Source organism: Nycticebus coucang, unplaced genomic scaffold, assembly GCF_027406575.1.
Source record: "Nycticebus coucang isolate mNycCou1 unplaced genomic scaffold, mNycCou1.pri scaffold_53, whole genome shotgun sequence".
In the NCBI taxonomy this organism is placed as follows: Eukaryota; Metazoa; Chordata; class Mammalia; order Primates; family Lorisidae; genus Nycticebus; species Nycticebus coucang.
In genome coordinates this window covers 916,705-929,567 of record NW_026515583.1, presented here as the reverse complement: position 1 = coordinate 929,567, position 12,863 = coordinate 916,705, and the positions used below count along the sequence as shown (strand labels likewise).

The following is a 12,863-nucleotide window of genomic DNA, read 5'->3' as shown; positions in this document are numbered from 1 at the left end:
GGCCTTATATGCAGTCTGGGGACTGGCTCCTGGATTTGACGGGAGAGGAGGTTTCTCACTTGAGGCAAAACTGATGGTCAGCGCTGGCTGGCTGGTGGGGGCTGGGCGTGAGGTGGTCAGGGTGCCACCCAATGTACGGAAGCCACCGGAGCTGCTGCTGCTGGCTGTCTGAACAGCACTGGGAGGGGACTGGCTGAATCCAGAGGTGGTGACTGTGCTTGATGTATGGTTGGGAGTAAACATGGCAACCCGGACGATGGAAATCTGGGCTGGGATAAACCTGTCAGCAGAGGCAGGGAGTGCCCCAGAGAGAAAGGGCTGTGCAGCGTAAGTGGTGGCGCTCCTCACGCTGCTCCTGGTGCGGCTCACACTGCTCAGGGGAGATGAGGAAGACACAGCAGGTGCCGCAGAAGATGGAGGTGCCGCAGAAGATGGAGGTGCCGCAGAAGATGGAGGTGCCACAGAAGATGGAGGTGCCGCAGAAGATGGAGGTGCCGCAGAAGATGGAGATGCCGCAGAAGATGGAGGTGCCGCAGAAGATGGAGGTGCCGCAGAAGATGGAGGTGCCGCAGAAGGTGGAGGTGCCGCAGAAGGTGGGAGGGGTAGAATGCTCAGCATTCCAGACTGAAATCGTTGCTTGGCGGTGGTGGATGGGGCAGATAGGGCTTGGGATTTAGTAAACGTCTTCGCTGGAAGAGCTACAGGTTCTGGGCTATCCTCAGTCATCTCGACGTCTTCGATGGCAGGGGGGGCTGCTGGCGGGTCCACCTCCATCATCTCGACTGTGGAATCGGTGGTGGTGTCAGTGTCTGGTGGGTCCACCTCCATCATCTCGTCTTCAGTCGTGTCTGCCAAAAACTTGTTCAGCCAGTCAAATGAAGCTTTCTTTTCTAAGTCCAGGTGTTTAGCAGTGACTGAATAGCCAGGGTCGGGAGCTGGAGGCAAAGTCAGAGGTTCCCCTCGCGGACAGCGCAGCAGCGGAAACTTCCGTTTTCGTGGCCTAGAGCTGTGAGTTGTAGATGGGGAACTGCAGACGTTTGTGGTCGTTTCTGCAGCCTTCTCTCCCCGGGACTCCTTGTCTGGGACAAGTGGAGTTGAGGAACTGAAATGATGACCCAGCTCTTCTCCTCTTATTTTCTTTGCTGGCCTCAGTTGTGTCTTGGAGCGGGATGAGGAGGGTGAGGAACTGGGGCCGCTTCTCTTCTGGAGCTGTGAGAAGCCTCGGGTAGAGCTGTAGGAGCTGGTAATGGCATTGCGCCTGGGGACAGGGATGCCACATGTGTACGTGCTCGCACAAGATGTGCACGATCTCTTATTCAAGGGGTCCTCTGAGCTCTGGGAATCGGGACCTTTCTTCAGACGCTCAGGCTTAGGCAGCAAAGGAGCCCGGACTCCTTTGGCCACCAGGGGCTCAAGGGCTGAAGGTCCAGTCCCACTGCTGTCATGGCAACTTCTTGTATTTTTCTGGCCATCAGCAAATATTTGGTCTTCCCCCCTCACTGTATTTTCCATCCTGTCTTTGAGGGCACTTGGGTCTGAGACGTCGCGTGATAGTGAGGACAGTGCTGAGCTGATCACCTGCTCCCGTCCTGCAGAACGAGTCCATTTTCTGTCAAGAGGGGGGATCCTCACAGTCCCCGGGCGGCCCACCCACCGGAAATGATGAACAGGTAGCCGGGTCTTCTTCTTGGGGAAGCCATCCCAGCACACCCTGGGAAGTACCCCCACATGGGAATACCCGGGCTGTCGAAGGGGATCCCATCTTCGAGGTACCATCATGGAGTGCCTTGAGGACATCCCACCGTCCCTGTGGCAAGGCCTCCTGGAGGCCGGGAGCAGAGGAGTGGGGAGCAAGGGGTAAACATGGCGGACAGGATGGGCCACCCGGGCTGGAGGTGAGGGCTGGGCGGGAGGTGAGGGCTGGGCGGGTGGGCTGCGGTCAGGCCTCTCCTGCGGGTCCCCGCCCTCCTGAGCTGGCGCAGGCTGCTGCGGGCCAGATTTGTCCAGATAACTGCCCATGAGGGCAGTTCAGCAGAGTCAGGTCCTTCGAATAGGAAGGACCTACCTACTCTGGGAGGTTTGTGTTGACTACAGACTTTGCCAAGGTGAAGGGATCAGTGTGTTCGCTGACGTTCCGTGTTCTGAGCAGCGCGTTCTGAGTTCCAGCATCAGGAGCCTCCATGACCAGCCTGACCTGAGCACCTACAGGCAGCACCAGGTAGAGCAGGAGGGCAGGAGGTGGAGCAGTAGTGGAGGAGAAACACCCGGGACGGCCCTGACACTCGCTCTCGGCCTGTATATGTGCAATGTTGTCCATCTTTTCCACATGTGATGCTGGTGTTGACAGCATGGGTACTACAAGAGGGCATACACACTACTCAGACTATGATGAAATTAATGGCCTGATTCTTCACCCTTGTTGGTATCCACCATCTCAGCCATGCAACTTTGCACTGCTCTACTACTCAGCAGGTGGGTGTAATCTTCCAACCCCGAGCTCAGCATGTGTCTGGCTTTGGTCAATAGGAAATCAGCCAAAATGCAAGCTGCTGTGAAGGTATCATTTGGCCTACTGACCTTGACTTTCTGTCATCCCTGGGAAGACATATGGGGTCCAGCCATCTAGTCTGTGTAGGATGAGGGATTTGTGACACTGAGCTGCCCTAGCCAAGGCCAGATGAGAGCACATCTCCTAGGAAGCCTGCTGATGCACAAGAAATATTCATTGTTCAATATCCCTGTGTTCTGTGGTTATTTGTTATGCAGCTACAGCTAACTGCCTTATATTCTAATTAGTTAGGCTCCTTGGGTAGTGCACCAGCCCCATACACTGAGGATGGCAGGTTTGAGCCCTGCCCCAACCAAACTGCAACAAATAATAGCTGGGTGTGGTCGCAGACACCTCTAGTCCCAGCCACTTGGGAGGCTGATGCAAGAGAATCACCTAAGCCCAGGAGTTGGAAGTGCTGTGAGCTGTGATGCCGAGGCAATCTACCAAGGGGAATAAAGTAAGACTATGTCTCAAAAAAAGAAAAAGTCACTTTTAAACACTCTTTTCTTTAAACATCCCCCTCCACTTTCAGAAATAACACATTAGAAGCTGAGTGAAGATTGCCTCAATCTATCCCGTTCTCTTTTTTCATTTTATCTTACACTATGACTCTTCTTTCAAACTATGACTTACTCTTACTAACACTTACTATTTTTTCAGCAGGTCAAGTGCTGACCCAGCACCCCTTTGCACCAGTCTTTCAAACCCTGGCCACACTAACTAATCAACCTGATTGCTGTTTATGCCAAGATCTAGACCATGCAAAGCAACCTGAATTCATTTTCATCCCTGCTGATGTCAGTGCCTGGTGGAACCAATCTGGAAAAAGCATGAATGATAATATGTGGTATCCACAGCCAGAGAAGAAGCAACATACGACTTCACCTGCTGGTGAGACAACTGGTCTGTAAAAACTGTGGAGATATCTTTTGCTCAGGGACACATAACAACCTGATATGTGAATATGCCAGTGAAGAGGACAAGACATGACAATCCCCAGGCTGGAAGGTCACAGGTTCTAACCTGACTGTCTATAAATAATACTGGTCTTTTTATCTTGTGTGGTAATAAGGTATACAAATGGTTCCCACTCAAATGGTTAGGATGCTATAGTCTTGGCTATCTGACACGCTCTATTACCAAGTATTCCACTTTAAATTCCAGTCAAATTACAATCTTGGGCTCTGTTGCTCATAAGGTTGTACCTTATGAACATACAAAATGTGACATTATAAAAAATCCCCTTGTATATCATAACTCAAAGTTCTTTTCAATGCTCAGGATCCTTTATTCAGCATTTGGAACTTAACAGAATTGAAAGTGCAGTCATAAATCTCTCCATGGTAATAGAATAAGAGCTAAACATCACCATGTGGGCATTGGGAACACTTCAAGCAGAGATTAACAGCCTAGCATCTGTTGTAATTCAAAATCACCACATCCTGGATGCTTTGATAGCTCAACAAAGAAGAGCTTGTGCTGTTATTTGGGGGAAAATGTTGTTTTTGCATAAATCAGTCAGGGAAAACAGAGACTGATCTACATCTCTTAAAGAACAAGATAAACATTCTTCATCAAATTAATGAAGTGAAACCATTCTATTGAACTGACCTTTTCCCAGGAATGGGAGACTGGTTTAATGGGGGTATGAGGAAATGTGCTTAGATCTGTTCTTTTCTGCTTATTCATTCTCATCCTAATTTATAGTCTCTTTTTTTTTGAGACAGAGTCTCACTATGTCACCCTTGGTAGAGTGTTGTGGCATAACAGATCACAGCAGCCTCAAAATCTTGGGCTGAAGCAATTCTCTTGCCTCAGTCTCCCAAGTAGCTGGGACTACAGGTGCCCACCACAATGCCTGGCTATTTTTGTTGTTTTTGTTGTCACAATTGTCATTGTTACCTTAGCCAGCCAGGCTGGGTTCAAACTTACCAGCCTCAATGTATGTGTCCGGTGCCTTACCCAAGGCAGGTATGGGTGCCACCTCTAATTTATACTATTATATGTCTTATCAAACATCTTATCTTATTACTAAATTGCTAACCTGCTTTCTCTCTCTCTACATTTACCACCTCAGCTCTTAATGTTTGAAACTTCTAGGGAAGTTCCAGACCAGAGAAATGAAGGAGCTAAGGAAATTTCACCCTCAAATATAATTCCTTGGTATATATATATATATATATATATATATATATATATATATATATATATAAATGAATTAAAAGGCAATTCATGATCAGAAAGCACTGGCCTCCCCTCTATAAAACCCAAGTACCCTGATTTAAAATCAGAAAAGGCTGCTGGCCTCCTTATCACATGCTAATAGATCTGGCTCCAGGGTCATTTGAAGCTCAATACCTGTCTCACATTAGTTTACAAATCAATCTGTTTCCACTCATCTACACTCTCCCGCCATAGCAACCACTTGATACATGTATACTTTCCAGTTTCTCTCCTCTCTTCTTTCTAAAAAGCATCTTTAAAAGTCACTGACCATCACTGAGACTTTGGGTACTCATTCTTATGCTTCCCCCCATTCACGTGGTATTTGGAAATAACCTTTCTCTTATGGTTGCAGAAAGACAAGGCCCAAAGGAGAGAAAGAGCACCCAAACACCACATTTATAAGAGGAAGGGCTTTATTCACCAGCTGGGAGCTTATAGAAGAATTCCAAACAGCCGTGCTCCCTGACTGCCTTGGTCTTTCTCTTTTTATTGACAGTCAAAAAGTTCCACCCCACAGGTACCCTTCTCATTGGCCAGTTTGAATCAAGCGGGAGATGCTATTCCACCCTTACAGAACTACAGGATTTCACAGAACTTAGAAATTTCCAAGTTTCAGGAAGTTAAGTTTATAAATTCCCAAGAGCTGAGTCACCGTGGAGCAGACCCTGCATATGTATCCTGGTGGTCTCCTTGAGAAGACCTGTTCTTCTAGACCTCACCCTTCGCGGCTATCCTCTCTCATTCCCCTCTTTTGAGATTCCAAGATATTTTAATTTGAGGTCTCACTATCAGCTTGTTTCTGCAGGTGCCAAGATTAGTTACTTTTCAGCACTGAGGTTTTAGGGACTGTGACTCTTCTTGGGTTCTCTACTCGGGCCTTAATAGTACCATGGTGGTGGGCTAATATATATATGAGTTTTTACGTTTCCCTGTGACATTCCCCCACTTTTCCAAAGTTCAAAGTCCAAAAAGTCCCTTGAGGAGTTTCCTCAAGCTTCAGCTGTGCATTGACCAGCCAGCTCCCAGTATGTGGCTGGAGCATGGCATGTTGATTGTTTCAAAAGTTACCTTTACTTTCCAAGAAGCAGTGAAGCCCTAGTCAGCCAGCTATGATGATTCCAGGTATTTCTTTCACCTTTACTGCTGTGCATGTGGTCAGGATGATGGTGTAAAGTTCTTTCTACCTTGGTTTCAGGGGGACCAGGTTCTGATTCCAGACCTAGACTGGGTCCCCTTGATCCTCCAGAGAGAAAGGATGTACAGACAGAAAAGACTAAACAGAACACAGTTAATTATCCCAGTGGAGATTTTCCTTGTTACTCTTTCTAGGGTTTTTATCTATTCAGTTCAGACTTTTCTAGTTCTTTTAGGAGTTCCTGCTAAATTGCAGAGAATTGACAGAGACCTCTTTGAACAACACCAGTGGCAAGGCCTGCATCCAGTTAAGCTTTGCTTCCTAGCAGAGTTTACCAATTTCTGCTTTTATGGTCCTGTTCATACACTTTATCCTGTATAAGCTTTGAGGCCTATAAATTATTTAAAGCTTTAGCTTATTATTTGCACTAGTTCTGTTATGAAGGCTAGCCCATTATCAACTTTTAAACAGAGTGGTAACTTAAACCATGGGATGATTTCTCCGGGTAATACTTTACTACTTTAGGAGTCCTTTTTATCCCAGTGGGAAAGGCTTTTACCTATTCCAAGTCTGCTAGACCATCACCAGCCAGTACTTGTTCCCTCTAAACCTGGGCATTTCAGTAAGGTCTACCTGGAAGTCCTTGAAGGGCGTTGCTCCATACGAGTGGATTCCTCGGGGTACTGTTAGTCCTTGGCACGCGTTGAACTGGCTGCTGGTGATACACTGTAGACTGACAGTTTTGGCCAGGGATGCCAGGTGGGAGATGTAGAAGTACTGGCTCAGCAAATTTATCAAACACTCTTGTCACCACGGTGGCTCCTAGAATCTGGGGGACTGCTACTTGTCCATCTGGCATCTTTATTCATTGTCCCTCTGCTTCCTGGCTCCCTTCTGCTGCCAAACATTCCCTCTCCTCCCTGGAGTAGATAGAGTGAGTTCCGGGACCCATGGGATGAGGGGAGCCACTTGCGACACCTGGTATGGCTGGGAGGCAGCCCTTTTTGCCTCAGTACTAAACCCAGTGTCCCTTTAGTGATGATGGAAGCATTTCTTTGATGTCCACAACAGTGCATAACTGCCACTTTTTGGGGATTCCATACTGCCTCTCGCGATTGGAGCATTTCTTACTGATACATAATGTCCTTTTTCCCCAGAATTTAATAGTCCCTTCTCCTTGTACAATGCCCTGCGTACTTGGAGAGTCAGAAAAGCATTCAAATTTTTCCCTTGACTTAGTTCTAAGGCTCCAGTCAAGGCAATGAACTCAGCCTTCTGAGCCAATGTTCCTTGGGGTAGGGGCTTAGTCTCTGTTAAGGTAACCGCTGCATACCCAGCCCTCCACTCACCTTGCACCGTCATGTAACTGCTTCCATCTGCATACAAGTCCCAATCTGCATCTGTCCAGGGCTGGTCACGCAAGTCAGGTCTGCTAGAGTACACATTATCTATAACTTCCGTAAGGTTACGCTCAGTCTCTCTTTCACTGACTGGAAGGAGCGTGGCTTGTTTCAGAGTGTTGCATTAGAGAGCCAAAAATGTCCCTTAGTGTCCATTAAATTGACCACAGAGTGGGGTACTTTCACTCAGATCCTGTCCTAGAGTCAGCTTGTCAGCTTCTTGCACAAGGAGAGCAGTAGCGGGTAGAGCCCGTAAGCATGGTGACCATCCTTTTACCACTCCATCCAACTGCTTAGAGAGGTAAGCTACAGGCCTTGGCCAGGACCCAACCAGCTGGGTTAACACACCCACAGCCATTTTATCTCTCTGAGACATACAGAGTAAAGGGTTTGGCCAAGTCTGGCAGTCCCAATGCAGGTGCAGCCATCAGCCTCACCTTTAGCTGGGAGAAGGCACATTCCTGTTCTCCTTCCCACTCCAAGGGCTCTTCCTTCTCTTCTTTAGTTGCGTCATACAAGGGCTTAGCTAAGACAACAATGTTGGGGATTCAAATATGACAGAAGCCGACCGGGCCTAAGAATTTCCAAACCTGCTTTTGGCTCATGGGGCTGAGGAGGCAATTAATGACCTGCCTCCATTTTGTGCCTAGATACCTCTACCCCTGCTTGACAGTAAATCTTAGATAACGTATTTGCTGCCGGCAAATCTGGGCCTTCCATTTGGATACTTTATAGCCACATACCTCTAGATGTCATAAAAGATAGTCCATGCCTTGGGTGCAGCCCTCCTGGGTAGGGTGTCCTGAAAGGAGGTCATCGACATATTGGAACAGCACACATTCTAATTCCTCAGCTTGGAATTTCTGGAGGTCACAAGCCAGCGCTTCTCCAAAAATCGTGGGTGTTTTGAACCCCTGTGGCAACCTGGTCCATGTGCACTGTTTCCATGTCTGGTCTCTCCCACTGGAAAGAAAACAGCCTCTGGCTTCCCAGAGCCAGCCTTATACTGAAAGATACATCTTTTAAGTCCAGACAAATGGGCCGCTTGGCTTCTGCTGACAGTAGATTCAACAGAGTATGTCTCATTTTATAAGTTGACAGTACAGACAAGGCTGGGATCTAAATACAGGTGGACCACAGCCTCTTTTTTCTCCTTTTAAACTATTTTTCTCTCTCCAATTTCTCTCTTTACTAAAGGCAAATTATAGTAGAACTAACTTATTTGCCAAAATAAACTGTACCTTCAGTATATGGGGTCTGATTATTTCCATAAAGTGCAGTAAGAATAATTAATTATTAGCCATCTAGGCTCTTCTTTCCTTTAAAATTGGCTTTGCTGGAACCTTTTATAAGGAATGTCAGGCTGGACTTTTTGAAAGCCTTTCAGAGCCCAAGTTTTATCTGTGCCATTAGATACCTGTATGTATTGGGTAAATCCCTCTTCTCTTGAGGTCCCCAAGCACATTTCGATTCCTGGACCCGTCAGCAAGCGACCTTCATTACTTACCAGAGATCAGGAAATGTTACTGATGGGTATCTGGCCAGTTTTCCAAAGGGCTTTTTTTATTGGCCTTATAAAGTCAACCTTAATTCTTTAATGCAGTCTGGACACCTCTGGAAATGCTATTCCAGCCAAAGCCTTGGTAAAATAATGAGTGCCTTCATCATGTCATATAGAACAAAACAGATTCTTATTGAACTTATGAAAATAACTGTATTGTCAGAAATTAAGAATACATACAAATGGCTTGCAAATTCCAGAGAAAACAAGGAGAGAGAAAAATACATGTTTCAAACTCTGCTCATAAGTACACACATTGCTTGAAAAACTACAAATAGCTCAAAAGACAGAAAATTATTTCTTGACTTCTGGAAAACAGAACACAGAAAGAATCAACAATATTTTGACCAAAAAGCCATTTCAAACTAGCCCAGATCCGCTTAACCGATTTCTATTCTGTTGAGTTAGGTTAGCAATACTCATAGACATGTTAACTTTCCAATGAACGTTCTAAAAATCTGCTTTTTAGTCTGGCGGTATTCAATTTCCAAAGACATCAGGAATTTGAATTTGAGAGAATTTGTCAGCCTCTCTTAATATTTTTTTTTTCTTTTTAGGATAAACTTTGGACTCAGCCAGTTACATAAAAAATACTTTCTTTTTTAGATGAATTAAAATTATTACCAACAATATATGTTAGGACAGACCAATGTCTTATACATTAGGACAGACCCATGCTTTATAATATTGGAACATATATATAACCATAACCTACATAAAATTAATCACCATTTCATATTTGACAATGTTTCCTATATATTTTGAATAAATCAAATAAGTTTAATTTGTTTTCCCATGACTTTCAGTGGTCTTAATATTTCAAGAAGACTAAATTTAAAGTTGCGTTTTTTTTTTGCTGTTGGCCTTGGCCAAGTTTGAACCCACCAGTCTCAGTGCATGTGGCCAGCGTTGCAACCACTGCCCTTTGGGCTCCAAGCCCCAGATTTAGAGTTTTTATTTTGAAAGTTTTGTCAAATATCAAAGGCCTAAAACATTTGTTTAAAGAAAATTACAAGCCAAAAGATTTTAAAGGAAATAAATAGTCAACTGGATCATATGTAAATTCTTTCACAAATTCTCTTTTATGAGCTTCATTTAACCTACACAGACCACTTACAAACATTCTAAACTTTCTTTAACTTTTTCCCTGCCTTTCACTTTCTTATACAACCATTCTGTTTTCAGTGCAAATTTTATCACACAAGATTCTTTCTTTACACAATGCCATTCTCCTTTCTGTTTAATTTCTCTTACTCAAAAACTCACTTCCCACAAAACAGGATCCCAGTTTACCATGAAGTCACCCATTCACTCGGCCAAACTGATAACTAGAAGGTTTAAAAGGCGAGAATCTTATTCTTTGACAAAGATTCAGTTTCCACAACAATTTAAACAACCAAATTATTACATTTTACAAATGAGAGACATTTTATGAGATATAATATTGATACAGGATTTTCCCACTCTGGAAAGGGAACCCCCATTTTTCAGGCTCAGGTGAGCTTAGACATCAGACTCCCATCTCCAGGCACAAACCCTCCGAGCCCCAGCAAGGTCATAAACAAAGCAGCCGAAATCTTTTGGAAGGCTCCACCCTAAGGAGCACACACCTTAATCCCCTCTCCAGACAAAAACTGCAACAAAGACCTAATAACCTTGCCCAGGGTGAGGCGCTGCATTGATTCATTTGATAGAACACCCTTTCAGTTTGTAAAGTTATTTTTCCATCTACCAAGTCCTGGACAAAATATCTCTCAGAGATAATTATTTACCCCTAGAAAAAGGACTTATGCAGGGAACCTCCAACCTGGGCCTCCTCCCCACTTCCAGAGGCTGTTCACCTTGGAAACCTGTTGCTTATATGGATACAGCCTCATTCAGCATGAAATTTACACTCTCTTCCCCATATTTCCAAGGGCCATCCAGAGCTCACTGGACTGCCTAAACCACAACACTTTTCAAGGCCCAACCCCTCTGCCAATAGCTCTGGCACTCTCCACTCTCACTGCGTGCCCCTCAGTCCAACAAAATGCCATTTTATCACTGATCTGTGGCCCGCTGGCACAATTCTCAAATTACTGAGACCAAACACTCACTGAAGAAATTCCGGTAACAAAAATACAACAACATTCTTTCTAATGTCTTTTCATACCCCCCCCCCCAAGTCCCACATGGCCAAGTCAGGAAGATTGTTCAAGTCACCACCAAAGACAGAAAGCAGAAAACCTGGAACTTCCAGTTTCTCTCATAATAGCCAGGAGGCAAAGTTGGAGCAGGAAAGAAAGGCACACTCACACATTTGTTTCACCCCATGAATGGAGGGGGGGTGAACCCCACCTATTGTTACCCATCTCGGTCGTTCTCAAAGCACTCACATGCACACAATTCCAACCCAATTCTTTTTTCTTTTATTAAATCATAGCTGTGTACATCAATATAATCATGGGGCATCATTCACTAGCTTCACAGACCATTTACCAAGTTTCACATATACCCTTGTAAGATGCACCGCTGGTGTAATCCCACCAATACCCTTCCCTCTACCCCCCTCTCCCCTCCCTCCTCCCTCCTCTCCCTATCCTCCTTCCCCCTATTCTTAGGTTGTAACTGGGTTATAGCTTTCATGTGAAAACCCTAAATTAGTTTCATAGTAGGGCTGAGTACATTGAGTACTTTTTCTTCCATTCTTGAGATACTTTACTAAGAAGAATATGTTCTAGCTCCATCCATGTAAACATGAAAGAGGTAAAGTCTCCATCTTTCTTTAAGGCTCCATAATATTCCATGGTGTACATATACCACAATTTATTAATCCACTCGTGGATCGATGGGTTATTTGGGCTTCTTCCATGACTTAGCAAATATGAATTGGGCTGCAATAAACATTCTGGTACAAATATCTTTGTTATGATGTGATTTTTGGTCTTCTGGGTATATGCCCAGTAGAGGGATTACAGGATCGAATGGCAGATCTGTTTTTAGATCTCTAAGTGTTCTCCATATCTCTTTCCAAAAGGAATGTATTAATTTGCATTCCTACCAGCAGTGCAAAAATATTCCCTTTTCTCCACATCCGCGCCAACATCTCTGGTCTTGGGATTTTGTGATATAGGCTAGTCTCACTGGAGTTAGATGGTATCTCAAAGTAGTTTTGATTTGCATTTCTCTGATGATTAAAGATGATGAGCATTTTTTCATATGTCTGAAGGCCGCGCGCCTGTCTTCTTCAGAGAAGTTTCTCTTCAAATCCCTTGCCCAGCCTGCGATGGGATCCCTTGTTCTATTCTTGATAATGTGTTTGAGTTCTCTGTGGATTCTGGTTGTTAAATCTTTGTTGGAGACATAACCTGCAAATATCTTCTCCCATTCTGAGGGCTGTTTGCTTGCCTTACTTACTGTGTTCTTGGCTGTGCAGAAGCTTTTTTGTTTGATCAAGTCCCAGTAGTGTATTTTTGAAGCTGCTTCAATTGCCCGGGGGGGTCCTCCTCATAAAATACTCGCCCAGACCTATATCTTCAAGGGTTTTCCCTGCACTCTCCTCTAGTATCTTTATAGTTTCATGTCTTAAGTTTAAATCTTTAATCCAGTGAGAGTCTATCTTAGTTAATGGTGAAAGGTGTGGGTCCAGTTTCAGTCTTCTACAGGTTGCCAGCCAGTTCACCCAGCACCATTTGTTAAATAGGAAACCTTTTCCCCACTGAATATTTTTAATTGGCTTGTCAAAGATTAAATAACGGTAAGTAGCTGGGTTCATCTCTTGGTTCTCTGTTCTTTTCCAGACATCTACTTCTTTGTTTTTGTGCCAATACCATGCTGTTTTGATCACTATTGATTTGTAGTGTAGTCTGAGGTCTGGTAGCATAATTCCTCCTGCTTTGTTTTTATTTCTGAGTAATGTCTTGGCTATTCGAGGTTTTTTCTGATTCCATATAAAACGAAGTATTGTTTTTTCCAGATCTTTAAAGTATGACAGTAGAGCTTTAATAGGGA

At 44.6% G+C, this 12,863-nt stretch overlaps 1 protein-coding gene and 1 long non-coding RNA gene across 3 annotated transcripts in view; both read left to right on the top strand.

Moving 5' to 3' along the window:
* LOC128579422 (rho GTPase-activating protein 15-like) overlaps positions 1-12,863 on the top strand; it is a 159,058-nt gene that overhangs the window by 129,596 nt on the left and 16,599 nt on the right. The gene's annotated exons all lie outside the window — the stretch shown is intronic.
* On the top strand, positions 2,098-4,677 carry LOC128579423 (uncharacterized). Its single transcript, XR_008378143.1, has 3 exons — positions 2,098-2,218; positions 2,348-3,008; positions 3,212-4,677. It is a non-coding gene; the product is annotated as an uncharacterized LOC128579423 (long non-coding RNA).